The sequence below is a fragment of the Carica papaya genome, chromosome 1, assembly GCF_054855325.1.
Source record: "Carica papaya isolate Zhongbai chromosome 1, ASM5485532v1, whole genome shotgun sequence".
In the NCBI taxonomy this organism is placed as follows: Eukaryota; Viridiplantae; Streptophyta; class Magnoliopsida; order Brassicales; family Caricaceae; genus Carica; species Carica papaya.
Window position 1 is genome coordinate 6,440,840 of NC_142309.1, and position 15,122 is coordinate 6,455,961.

At 34.1% G+C, this 15,122-nt stretch overlaps 2 pseudogenes; both read right to left on the bottom strand.

Annotated features, from left to right (window-relative positions):
- Positions 1 to 6,063: 6,063 nt before the first annotated feature.
- On the bottom strand, positions 6,064 to 7,685 carry LOC110824532 (malonyl-CoA:anthocyanidin 5-O-glucoside-6''-O-malonyltransferase pseudogene; annotated as a pseudogene).
- A 2,569-nt stretch (positions 7,686 to 10,254) lies between these two features.
- LOC110824543 (malonyl-CoA:anthocyanidin 5-O-glucoside-6''-O-malonyltransferase pseudogene) lies at positions 10,255 to 12,255 on the bottom strand (annotated as a pseudogene).
- Positions 12,256 to 15,122: the final 2,867 nt, after the last annotated feature.

The following is a 15,122-nucleotide window of genomic DNA, read 5'->3' on the forward strand; positions in this document are numbered from 1 at the left end:
CTCATACTGGACGGGGTATCGAGGCAATGGTGTTTCGCACACGCGTAAGAGAACATTCTTATGGACCCCTAGAGGTACTAATAAGTAGATAAAAAAAAAATTATTATTCTTGCTCACTTGTATATAAAATAATAAAATTATTTGAGTTATTGTCTTTATAAATCTATCTTGGAAAGTCCTAATGGTAAGTATGAAATTAACAGTTTTATGTTAAATGAATTTACTTAAATTAAGGGTTCCGTTAGTTATTTTATAATTTTTATTAACCTTCAATTTTTCGTATCGGTGATTAGTGTGATATTCTTACTTGCTTAGTGTATACATATATATGTTGTTATGCATGTATGTATATATATATAGATATAAATATATATGATGAATATGATATGAATTGATAATAACAGAACTGATAAGAGCAAATATGTGAATAAATATATATATATGATATATTGTGTGTGATTGTGTGTACGTGTTTAAGTATGAACATGCGCATATATATCTGTAGAAATTTTGTGTGTGTATGTGTGTGAATATAAATATATTTTTTGTTTGAGACATGTAGTGAAGACACATGTCTGTATTGTAATATATATGTGTGTGTATTAATATGTGTGTACATATATTATACATGTAAAATGTATAACCAATGTGTGTACGTGTGAAATTTGGATACACTGCACTGGCTGTGTGATCTGGTGCAAATAAACGGTGCGCTGTACTTGTTGTGTGATCTGGTACAGTTGTGCGAAAAATCTGAGTATCTGTGTTAGCTGTGTGATCTGTTACAGGATGATTCAGAAATTATTTTGAAATGTATAGTTCTAATGTGCGTGATGATATCTTATATTGTGTGTATGTTTGTATTTAATTGTGTGTAGAAGTTATGACCTTAAATTAATATAGATTTTAGATTTTTAAATAAGAAACTAAATAAATTAAATAAATCTAAAAAACAAATACCAAAGAAATTGAGAAGTGTAAGTTAGTTAGAGAAATAGATTGAATAAGCCACTAGGAAGGCAATCATACGAAAATTGTGAAGAGTAAATATGACACTTAATTCGTTAGTCGTAAATCGAGGAAGGGAATGTGCGTGTGTGGTTAAAGTTCAGCAGGCTTGGTGAACCTGCACATGGATAGAGTTTGAAACCTAGTCCAGATGTGGATGGGTGTTTGTGAGTGTGGGTCATCAAGCGAACGTAACTGTTGTGGCCAATGTAAGACTTTGTGCGTATGCTATCCATACGATGGAGGAATCTATTTCGCCTCTTCTCGATAATGATATAACAGGCATCGCACGATGGAAACCTAATTAAGGTTTAAAAGGCTAAATAATGTAAAATTACAAATCTGAGTGGAGTGATATGTGTGTGTAAGTAAATCAGTTTCGGTTTGAGAAATTTGTGAATCCATAAGTGTGATTTGAAAGGAGAACAAGAATTAGGTTAGAAGAGTGAGGATTAGAATATGTTTTGTGTGATAATTTATTTTATTGTATATTTTGATTGTGATACTTGTTTAATATTTTTTAATGATAAAAATTACTATATTTTATATATTGCGTGAATGTATGTACATAATTCACCTCATCCAGGTCAGAAGAAGTCAAAGATCAAATGAAGATGACAAAAAAAACTTTATTAGTTTTTATTTTAATATTATAAATTAATTTAGATGCCTCAATTTTTTGTAAACAAATAATTATCCAGTCATAAGGCATGTATATTAAAGTATAGTTTTGCTGCATATTTAATATTTATCTATTATATTAGTTGAAAATATTATACTAATGTCGGTACCCACCGACATTAGAATTCGGGATGTTACAGGTGGTATCAGAGCACACGTCCCTTGGAATCATCCCTTGTAACATGAGGCATAGAAACTTTAGGAGAACTAAGACCTACAGAACTTAGGAGTTAAGAGATATTTTGGACATTCTCTTAAATATTTTTCAACATGGAAAATACGATGACAATATTCTACAAACCTAACGATAAGAACCATATAAGTTACTTTCTGACAAACCAGTAACTTGTATCTTAAGGTCATACTTAAGAGCAGTCTCTTAGAATTCTTGGGAACTTGGAGTGTACTTACAAGAATTAGAACTAAATGTAACTGCTCGCAACAAGACTAATTATTAAATGTGCTATTAAAAGAATTTCTAATCACGTCAAAAAATAATCATCCATTCCGTAACTTTTTAAACCTATTTCAACCAGTCATACTTTAATTGTTAAAAATTAAAAAATCAATAAATTAAATTAAACACTTGAAACTAAATAATTGATATGACCTTAGCTGAAATAATAATTCTCTAAGTATATTAAATGTTTCCAAGAAAATCTGAATAAAACACCAATCCTGTTTAAACTCGCAAATAGAGAAACATGCCTTAGAAACTAATCCAATGAAATGAAATTGAAAAAAAAAAAATTGTGAGTACAATTTCACCAAAGGTACTTTCACCTAATGGAAATAATGTAACATCACCACTTGACTAAAACCTAAGTTCATAAATGAGCGTGCTTATAAAATTAAATTCCGAAGAGAAATGAAACAAAATCCCTAAAAAAGTGTTCTAATAACAAAATCATTACAATGATAAATTTTTAAAAAAATAAGTTCTCTTATAATGAGGAAGAATATAAAGATAATTAGGCACAAAAACACTCTTAAACCTACAGACCTTCACTAATAAGAAAATGGAAAAAAAACATCAGAAGTGATTTCGTTAAAGAGTATGTCATAACCATTCTAATTTGTTGATGAAAATGTCAATAGAATATATGGATGATTGTTTTAAGTTCTCACGAATGAAAATTTAAAAAATCAAATTTCTTAAGAGAATAGGAGATTCGCACATGAGAGGAATTTCTCCAAGTAACAGAGATAATTGCCTTCTTAGTGAGAGAAAATACCTACTAACAAATAAAAAATTTTCCAAGTAAGGAGATTAGTGATTCTTATTCTTTGACAAACAATTTGTAGGGCCAAATTGTTTTAAAGGGGGAGATTGTCATATCCAGCTGGGTACCAGCTGGGTAGAAAAGAAAACAAAATAATAAATAATAATAATAATAATAATAATAATATACATAATTAATTATAATGAAAAAAGAATGAAGATAAAATAAAAAAAGAAAGACCCAGATATGTGTACATCTCTGGGAGCACAAACAAACCATGGAATATATATATATATATGTAATGAAAGAGCAGAGAATAAAAAGAATAAAAAGAAAAAAAAAAGAAAAAAGAGAGGAAAGAGCGAGGAGAGAGAAACGCGATGGTGAGAGAAGAGAAAGGGTTGAGCGGCATCGACGGCCGAGAGAGAGGGGTGGTGCGACACCACAACCAAAAGAGAAAGAAAGACAAGAGTAATCGTCGTTGGTTAGAGAGAAAAGGGAAGAGAGAGATTGAGAGAAGAGACATGGTCGGGTAGAGAGAGAAAGAGAGAGAGAAAAAAAGAAAGAAGAATAAGAAGAAGAAGAAGAAGAAGAAATAAGAAAAAGAAAAAAAAAAGGAAAAATGAAGAAGAAAGGAAAAAAAGAAGAAATGGGAAAGGAGTAAGAAGAAGAAGGAAGGAAAAAGGAAGTAGAAAAGAAAAAAAAAAGAAAAAAATTAAATTAAATTAATGAAGAAAAATGGAAGGGTGGCTACCAATGATATTGGTGCACTGCATGCGACAACGCATGCTGATTCAATCATCAACGCTTGATATTTTCGGTAACACATGTATGATGGTGCGTGATGACATTAGCGACCGGGACTGCGTGTCCTAAGGTAAAATCCGTTCCTCATTTTCTGTAATATAGTTTCCAAAATTATTCGTAATTTAATATATATATTCTATTATAAACAAGAAAAACTACCTAAATGGTATTCAAATTTTCGAGAGAACCGTAGATCGAGCTAGAAATGATTTTCAAAGCTTTTCTGATCGCACCATATGTAAGAATTATGTGTATTTCGTACGGAGATATAAATTATATGTTTATGTAAATGTGTATATGTATAGTGCATTGTGTGTGAATGTTTAAATGTATATGTAATATAATAGGAATATAAGTAGTATGTCTAATTTGTATTTGTTTGTATTTATGTAGTGTATATATAGATATGTCGTTACGCATGTATGTGTGTATGTATAAAAATATACGATGAATGTGATATGAATTGATAAGAACAAAATTGATAAGAGCAAATACATGAATAAATATGTATATGATATGTTGTGTGTGATTGTGTGTACATATTTAAGTATGAACATGTGCGTATCTATCTGTAAAAATTGTGTATGTGTGTGTATGAATATAAATATATATTCTGTTTGAGACATGTAGTAAAGATACATGTCTCTGCATTGTAATATATATGTGTGTGTATTAATATGTGTGTACATATGTTATACATGTGAAATGTATAACTAGTGTGTGTATGTGTGAAATTTGGGTATACTGCACTGGCAGTGTGATCTGTTACAGATGTACGGTGCACCGTACTTGTTATGTGATCTGGTACAATTGTGCTAGAAATCTGAGTATCCTGTACTGACTGTGTGATCTGGTACAAGATGATTCAGAAAGTATTTTGAAATATATAGTTTTGTTGTGTGTATGTTTGTATTTAATTGTGTGTAGAAGTTAGGACTTTAAATTAATATAAATTTTAGATTTTTAAATAAGAAACTAAATAGATTAAATAAATTTAGAGAACAAACATCAAAGAAATTGAGAAGTGTAAGTTCGTTAGAGAAATAGATTGAATACGCTACTATGAAGGCAATCATACGAAAATTGTGAAGAGTAAATAAGACACTTAATTCGTTAGTTGTAAATCAAGGAAGGGAGGGAGGGTGCGTGTGTGGCTGAAGTTTAGCAGGTATGGTGAACCTACATAAGTATAGAGTTTGAAATCTATTCCAGACGTGAATAGGTATTTATAAGCGTGGGTCACCTAGTAAACGTAACTGTTGTAACCAATGAAAGATTTTGTGTGTGTACTATCCATATGATGGAGGAATCAATTTCGCCTCTTCTCGATAATGATATAGTGGGTATCGCGCGATGGTAACCAAATTAAGCTTTAAATTACTAAATAATGTAAAATTATAAATTCGAGTGGAGTGATATGTGTGTGTGAGTAAATTCATTTTGGTTTGAGGAATCTGTGAATCCATAAGTGTGATTTGAAAGGATAATAAGAATTACGTAAGAATGAGGATTAGAATATGTTGTGTGATGATTTATTTTGTTGTGTATTTTGATTGTGATGTTTGTTTGACATTTTCTTTGATGATAAAAATTATTATATTTTACGTATTACATGAATATACGTACGTAAGTCTCCATTATAGAATCATTTTTCTTACTGAATTCGTGAAGTTCAACCCAATTCACCCTCATCTAGGTTAGAGGAAGTCAAAGATTAAAGAAAGATGACGAAAAAAATTTTACTAGTTTTTATTTTAATATTGTAAATTAATTTAAATGTCTCAATTATTTGTAAATAAATAATTATTCAGTCATAAGAGATGTGTATTAAAGTGTAGTAATGCTGCACATTTAATATTTATCTGTTCTACTAGTTAGTGCTAACATTTGTACCCACCGACATTGGGATTTAGGATGTTACAGATATATTATCTTACACTTACATACGCAATGATTTTTAATCCTTTACACTGTTAATTAGTAACGGAAAAACAGGCAGCAAAAGACCAAAAAAATCCATAATATCTCTTTTTACCGTATGTTTATAAATTAAATAAGAATATAATATCATATGAATTAATTATAAAAATAAGATTTATGAATAAATATCAAGTTACTAAATACTATTCAGCTGAATAATTAGTATGTCATTTTTTTTATAAGAGATAATAATTTTTTTTAGTGAAGTGTAATTCTAAGTATATTTTTATTTAAAAGCTACTTATTGTATTATAAATAATATTTTTGTATCACATTATTAATTAATATATGAATTTATCTTATCTCTAAAAAGCAATTATTAGGTGCATTTTAAAAGCGCATATAAATTGAGGTGTGCAATTGATTTAGTTCAACGGCTTCCTGAAATTATAAAAATTACAAACATAATTGAGAGATCCTAATAACTCTTCCAATTTCTCAAAAGAATGATGTATCTCCCCCAGAAAATGAAAGTTTGTCCAGCATTGCAGAGCGTCCTACAGCTCGGTGGAAAATAGGGCAGCAAAATTCTCCATTTCCTCCCTCGTCCTCATGGACACGCCAATCTCAACTCCTCCATTTCCATCTCTACTTTCCATCAAAGAAAAAGCTCCGGTCCCGTCTATAGAAGCAATCTCTACCTTCTTAGGCCTTCCCCACCCGAAATCTATACCGTACTCCCCAAATCGGTTTGACCCGGCAACAGAACCCCCCTGCGTTCCTTGTCCTAAGCTCATCACTTTTGACAGTAAAGCCGGTACTCTTTTAGGAGCTTCAATATCTAAACCTGAAAGCAAATCACTTAAGTTCTTGACAGCTGTGACGAACCCATCCTTCCCCATTAAATCTCGAGCGTAACCAAGACCTATCTGTGGTACAACGCAATTGCCGAAATAGTTTGATGGTAGTGGAGGGTCTAAGCGGGTTCTGTAATCAGCTGCGAATCCAAAGCATATGGGTCTGTTACTATCTCCTCCTCTAGCTTTAACCATGCAAGTGAACACATAAGCATATGTGACAACGAAGGTTGACAAGTGAAGTGGCTTCTTTACATGATCGTTTTGGAGCAGTACCCTTTCTTTTAGTTTCTTGAGATCTTCACGAGACAATCTGAATGTCGCTCGAACAAGTTTAGAATCAATTTTTTGAACCGGCAATGTTTTCAGGTTTCTTTTGCTGGAATCTGAATCTCCCCCACCCAAAGCTATCCACATGTTCAGAAACTCTGTTATGAGCCCGGCTGGGTCCTCGATAGCACTCCGGTCAAAGGAGGGAATTAGATCTGCTGGAAACGAAACGTTTTCTTGATCTTGCTTGCTCATGTAAGCCCATGCTTTAATAAAACTCGTTATGGTATGGCCATCAAGAACTGCATGATGTGTACTAAATCCAATGCTAAATCCTTGACCGGGAAACAGCGTTATTTGCAACGAAATAATGGACGATGTGCGATCGCCTACCGGCAAATTGGGTAATAAACTGTGCAACTCGGTGACTTCATGAACCTCAGAGGCACAGAAATTAGCCAAGTCTGCAGTGGACTCAGCGACGGTGAGAGAAACGGCGTCGCCTGTAGCGTACGCGATGATTGGCACTGGATCACTTCCATCCCACTTGAGATTGCCGGCAAGGGGGAAGTAGTGTGCGAGAGCGGCGGAGAGGGAGCGTTTCAATCTGGGGAGGATATCTGAATAGAATGATGCAGGAGTTAAGTCAGGGAGTTGATAAAGAAAAACGCGTTCCGTGGGTGGGAATTTAAACCAGAGGGTGTCGAAGAAGGTGAGGGGGAGAGAGAGGTGGGAAGGGGACGGAGAGGAAGGGCTGAGTTTTGTAAACTCAGTGATGTTCATCGTTTTATCAGGCTCCATTGCATCATATGAAGAAATCTCAACGTTTCTTTTCACTCAAAGATGGAAGTCTAAGATTTCAGAGGATTTTATACATTTAAGAAATTAAAAATAAATAGGGAAGAGTTAATGATGATTTTCGAAAGCCAAGTCAAGATTGGCGTCAACCTGCATTCTAGAACTGGGACAAGAGCAGCAGATAAGTGGGTCAGGAAATGGGTGGCTGGAATTTTTTTTTTCTTTCAAAAATTTTGTTATAAAAAAGAAAAATCCTCAACCTTAAATCCCTGACACTACATGGCCAACCTCTGTACCACATCACGAAAATTTTATTATCAGCCTACGGTAATGGGCTGGTTAATTTTGTCATGGGTTTTTTTTTGCGGAATTTCTTCTTCTACATTGCTTATTCTGTTGGTTTAGAATTTACATATTTGTGCGAACATTTTGCCATATTTTTATACGAGCATATTTTTACTCACTCATATTAGTGTATACATTAAGCGAAAAATATAATTTTAGTTTTTATATTTTATTTTGTTTTATTATACCTTAATTTTACTCCAACTTATTCTCAATGCTTTCAAAAATTCATTTCAATTATCAATATCTAATAATATTAACATTTAATACCGTGCCTAATGAATCTTTGCACGTGTTATTCTATGATAAGTCACTAATCCATATTCGATGTCACATAACATGACAAAAAAAAATTATATATGAAATAATGTAAATTGGCCCAACATTAAAAAAATTAAAATATATTTTAATTGATTCTACATGATGATATATATATATATATATTTTTATACAAGAGGAAAGCAACCAAAGTGGGTAATGAAAAAAATCAGACATAAGTATTACATAGTCTGGACGAAAAAATACCAAGTATATCCTTACGAAAAATGTTCAGGAGCCCAAGAAGGGGTTACAATAAAGAGTGGCCCCCATGGACCCACTATAAGACAGGTTCACCAAGTAGTCAGCATCTCTGTTGCCCTCCAGGTATGTATGTTGTACCTTAACAATCAAGTTTTTTGTAAACCAAGTCTGAATTGCAAGTAGGAGATTGGAATTTGCATTTGTAGCAACCATCTCGTTATTAATCATCTTGTTCAAAAGTTAAACAGCAAGGAGACTATCCATCTCTAAGATAACATGGCGCAATCCGAGATTTTAAGCAAGCTTCAGCTCCTCCAAAGCGCCCTAAAGCTCTGTCTGAAGAACCGACCAAGATTCAATTTTTCGAAGTCGACCGCCAAGCCAATGTCCCATACAATCCCGACCCAACGCCCCAACACAAGCAACGTCACTGTTTTCACAGAAGGCATCTATGTTCATCTTGATCCAGTCTAGGGGCGACGGATGTCAACTAACTAACCTCACATTCTTTTGGCTAAGGCGATATGATAGCTTAGAACTGAAGCTGGAGGCCTGAAATGTATGCTCTATCATCCTGAAAATCTCATGTCTCAGCTCATCTAAACTGAGCGGCTGACCATTGAAGACCAGGGCGTTCCGTTGCTTCCATAATAACCAACAGGTGATGTCAAAAATCGTCCTCCAGTCCTGGAAAGAAGAGCACTAACTGTATTGATTCTTTAAATTTGTGCAGAGTCATTTGTCAAAGGTCGTGTGGAAGAAGGTGTGGGTGGTCATACACGGAATCTTCTGCCATAAAGCCTGTATTTGATGACACTCCCTCAGGACATGGTTGACGTCCTCGATGTCAGGACCACACATCGTGCAACCTGAGTCATCTGCCATATACCGTCGGACCCTCTCCGCACTAGTAAGGAGTCCTCTCCTAAGAAGCGGCCACAAGAAATGTCGAATACGTTGTGCTCCTGGCCAGCTCCATATGAAACACCATCTTTTATCTGCAAAAGAGAAGAAATATCAGAAATCATATGATATGCGGTTTTGGTAGAAAACTTACCATATGCAGATATGCCCCAATAGGGTACATCAGCCCCTAAGCCCTCCTGCGGAACCCGTGTCGTAGCCAGGTGCAGAAGGATCCTAGTTGAGAACTTGTTCTGTAACCAGTGTCAATTCCATTGACCATGTTGAGTGACCAAATCCCTAACCGTTTGAGTTTTGCTAGAATCGTCAAGGGGTTGGTAGGCAAGGAGCTTGAGTGGCCCGCAACCTTCCAACCAATTGTACTCCCAGAATCGTACTGTCCTGCCGTCCAATAAAAAATTAATTGACTGTGTTAAAGAAAATGAATTACATGAAGAGATTGTTAGAACATTAATTAATTTTCTTTATGTAGTAGTGAAAAAAAGAATATAGAATGGCAGTAAAATAAAAAAATAAAAAAAAAGGAGAAAAATGCAATTAAATAATGTAACAGCAAAATGGAATAAAAAGAAAGATTAATAGGCGATTATAATTGCATATATATATATATATATATATGTTATGTATCTATGGTTTTATCAAAGGAAGTGTGATGTTATTTTTTGAAAATTCCCAATATATTCTTCCAATTAAACAAGGTCTTCATTTAGTCCCAAAAATTAAAACAATAAAATTTTTAAATGAATAATCGAAATAGTATTTATAGAATTTTTTGCAAGTTGAGTAATTGGTTTTAGAAATTCCTAATCAATATTTCTTCCGACAGTTTAACTGAAAACTTTTCCTCCATACAAAACAATTTACACAAACAGAAGCTGTTGATATAAATTCATCCATACACATTTCCTTCCATGTGTATACACTTTAAAAATACTCAGCTCATACATTTAATTATGGGCATGTAGCAGCAACTATATTTACATGCCACATGCCACATGCATGGTGCTGTTTTAGCGACAACTCACACTTTTCACGGCTCTTACGCAATGATATGGAATTAGTAGAGCTTTTTTTTTTTTTTTTTGTTGTGGTTTAATAATTAAATTTCCCGGATGTCTAATACCCATTTGAACTAATCATAAAAATAAGAGTTATGAATAGGTGTTAAATTACTAAGCACTAGTTGGTTGGTTAAATAATTAATACATTATATTTTTATTATAAAAAAAAAAAAAAAAAAAAAATCGTGTGTTTGAGTATATAATATTTGTAGTGTATATGTATATGTATATATTAAGATATGTAATTGACTTATTTTAACTGCTTCCTGAAATTATAAAAAAAAACAAACATAATTTTTCCAATTTCTCAAAAGAATGATATATATCTCCCCCCCACCCCACCCAGAAAATGAAAGTTCGAAAGTTTGTCCAGCATTGCACGGCATCCTACTGCTCGGTGGAAAATAGAGAAGCAAAATTCTCCATTTCCTCCCTCGTCCTCATGGACACGCCAATCTCCACTCCCCCATTCCCATCTCTACTTTCCATCAAAGAAAAAGCTCCGGTCCCGTCTATAGAAGCAATCTCTACCTTCTTAGGCTTTCCCCAACCAAAATCTATCCCGTAAGTCCCAAATCGGGTTGACCCGGCAACAGAACCCAACTGCATTTCTTGTCGTAAGCTCATAATTTTTGACAGTAAATCTGGTACTCTTTTGGGAGCATCAATATCTAAACCTGAAACCAAATCACTTAAGTTCTTGGCAGCTGTGACGAACCCATCCTTCCCCATTAAATCTCGAGCGTAACCAAGACCCATCTGTAGTATAACGCAATTGCCGAAATAGTTTGATGGTACCGGAGGGTCTAACCGTGTCCTGTAATCAGCCGTGAACGCAGAGCATATGAGTCTGTCATTATCTCCTCCTCTAGCTTTAACCATGCAAGTGAACACATACGCGTATGTGATAACGAAGGTTGATAAGTGAAGTGGCCTCTTTACATGATCGTTTTGGACCAGCACCCTTTCTCTTAGTTTCTTGATATCTTCACGAGACAAACCGAATGTTGCTCGAACAAATTTAGGATCAATTTTCTCTAATGGCATGGTTTTCAGGTTTCTCTTGCTGGGATCTGAATCTCCCCCGCCGAAAGCTATCCACATGTTTAGAAACTCTGCGTTTAGCCCGGCTGGGTCCTTGATAGCACTCCGGTCAAAGGAGGGAATTAGATCTGCTGGCAGAGAAGCGTTTTCTTGATCATGCTTGTTCATATAAGCCCACGCTTTAATGAAACTTGCTATGGTGTGGCCATCAAGAACTGCATGGTGTGTACTAAATCCAAGGCTAAATCCTCGACCAGGAAACAGCGTTATTTGCAGCGAAATGATGAGCGATAAGTGATCGCCTACCGGCAATTCGGGTAATAAACTGTGCAACACGGTGACTTCATGAACCTCATCGGCACAGACATTACTGAAGTCTGCAGTGGACTCAGCGACGGTGAGAGAAACAGCGTCGTTGGGGGCACACGTGATGGTTGGCGTTGGGTCACTTGCGTCCCACTTGATGTTACCGGCGAGGGGGAAGTAGTGGACGAGAGCGGCGGAGAGGGAACGTTTTAGTCTGGGGAGGATATCTGAATAGAAAGATTCACGAGTTAAGTCGGCAAGTTGATAAAGAAAAACGCGTTCTGTGGGTGGGAACTTAAACCAGAGGGTATCGAAGAAGGTGAGAGGGAGAGAGAAGTGAGAGGGTGACGGAGAGGAAGGGCTGAGTCTTGTAAACTCGGTTATCATGTTCACTGTCTTTTCATCCTCCATCACATTACACGAAAAAATCTCTTTGTACTGCTGCTGCCTTTAATAACCCAAGGGCTGTATAGCGCCTAGTTTTGGATATGTATAACTCACTACATGTTTTATGATATATAAATAAATATCTTATAATTACTCCAACCAAAAAGTAGAAATTAGTAAATGGGTGCAGTTTTGAGAAGATAAGATTTTGTCCATTTAAAAAGTTGAAAGGAAATAATTTCATGAAAAGGGATGAACAGGAATTTTTTATTTTGGTGTCAAGAAGAAATGGGACCAGCAGCTGCGGATATATTGGTTAGAAAATGGGCAGGAATTTTTTAAAAGAAATATACATATACATATATATATATATATATTTCTTTATAACAAAACGTATAAAAACTTCAAACTTATGCCCGCAATATGCATTTGGTCTCGTTGATTATTTAAAGTGTTTTAGAATGATTTTGGTAAAAATAGTTTTATGATAAAAATAATAATAAAAAAAAACATTATAGTGTTCTAAAATTTACGTTAAAATTTAATTTAATATAAAATTAATATTCTATTTAATTTATTTTGTTATAGAATTAATACCAAGTAGTGAAAAGATAAATTAACTATTATTTTAAAAATATTAAAGTTATTAATTAATAAATTGTAGAAGTAATAAATATAATTTTTTAAAATACTATTTACATCCTATAACACAAATCATTTACGGAAAGTATCTATTTCTAATTTCTAATTTCTAATTTCATTTTTTTTCAACATCAGTTTTTACCTGAAAACATTTCTATTTTTTAGTATTTAGTTAAACTTCAACTTTCTAATAGCTAACGTAAAAATAGGAGTTTCATCAAATATGTTTTGATTTTAAAAATTATATCAAGATGTATGCTTTAATTTTAATATATATGTGTATCTATATATACTAAATTCTTGGTAACTTTTTTTAATTTTGTCATAATTATATAGTTATTTAATTAGAATAAAATTAGGTCGAAAGTGAACTTGTCACATGATGTATCAGACAACTCTTGTCAGAATAGTCATATGTGTAATACTCGAAATTAATTTTAAATATTTAAAATTAATGTATAAAATTTAATTTTTTAATTTATCAAATTTTTATTTAATATAAAAATTAAGAAAAAATAGATAAATGATGAAATTGAAAACAACTTTAAAAAAAATATGTGAAAATTTGGGTTTTGATGGTATTTTTAAAAAAAAAATCAGAAATTAGGAATCAAAACATAATTTAAGAAAAATATGTCACGTAAAACCACTCAATCAACAGTCCCAACGAACTGGAGCACGCTGCATGGCATGGCACGCTGACGCGGTGTCACGCGGGAGGCCACACTGGTGATTTGCATGCCTGCAATCGGACAGTCCAAATTTGTTCCCACGCGCGTGGACGGTCCGAATTCGTTTCCTCCTCAAATGCAATCGGGCGGTCGCGATTAAATGCGATAAACGGTCCATATTCATTCTCTCTTTAAACGTGATCGTACGATCCAGATCAAATCAGAATGAACGGTCTAAATTTATTTTCTATTTAAACGCGATCGGACGGTTCAGATCAAATGTGATTGATGATCTAGATTAAAAGGAGATAGATATAAATACTTCACTTCACACCAAACCCTAATCCCTAACCACCACCACAACCACCACCACCCCCCCACCCCCCACCACCACCACCACCACCACCACCACTCCCCCGCCGGAGAAGAAGAACCAATTGCTGGGAAGGGAGCCGACCGCCACCCGCCGCTGTGCCAGAGCCACCTTCGATAGCCAAAAAAGGTAAAAATTCTCTCAGTCACTTAAAATTTAATTTTGAACACTCTCATAGCCAAATTAGAGCCAAAGGATCGTTAGATGGGCTGAAAACTGCGAGTAAAACTTGGCGATACCGCCGCAGGAAAAATCAAAAAGGGTTTTTAACACCGATTTTTTATTTTTTGGAGTATTTTTAAGTACTTAGAGCGTGTTTTAATCTCCAAAAAAAAATTCAAAGAATCCAGGGACCACCAGTAGGCGCAGCTGAGAGTTTAACATTTTGGACATCGATTCGAGTAAGAATCTCTCACCCTATTTCTTGTTATGGAGTTGAAATTTAATTATAAATAATGTGCTATTTTGTACAATTTAAAAAATTTTGATAATTAATCACATGTTACTAATGGAGCCGGATTTGATTATTTATCACTGTTTATTTTGTTTTAATTGATTGATTGATTTTACAATTTTAAATGCACGACAATACACTGAAGTTGGTAAGATGATTCAGTTGTGTTTCCTTAATATATGTATTGCTTGTTTTGCGTGATTTAAAGTTAAATTATGAAATTGAAAATTAATTGTAAACGAAAAATTGTTTGATTAACTGAATGAATGAATGCGAGCCTTACTGAATATCTTGAGAGATGGTGGACGGACCGGGTGCATAGAAAATCCTACTGTGAACGTTATCTCATACCGAACGGGGTATCAAGGATTAGTATTTTGGCACTCATACTGACTGGAGCATAGGGACGGCCCTTTTTACCCTCATACCGAACGGAGTATTGATGGATGGTATTTTGGTGCTCATACCGAATAGGGTATGGAGATGGCCGGTTAGTTAACAATGTTGAATAAGGGTTCACGCCTAATGGGGACATCCCTATGGACCCCCATGGATACCAATAGGTAGATAAAAATAGAAAGTTATTGTTTTAGTTAATTTAAATACGAGATTATGATATTGTTGTGTTATTGCCTCTATAGGTCAGTTTTAAAAATTTCGTCACGGCAAGTGTACAATAAATGATTTTATTTACAATAAATAAATTTACTTAAATTAAGAGCTCTATTAGTTGTTTTCATGATTTTTTCCAATCTTCATTTCTGTATCGGTGAGTAGTTTGACATCTTATTAGACTAGTGTAACTCATCTTTTTATTACTATTTCATAT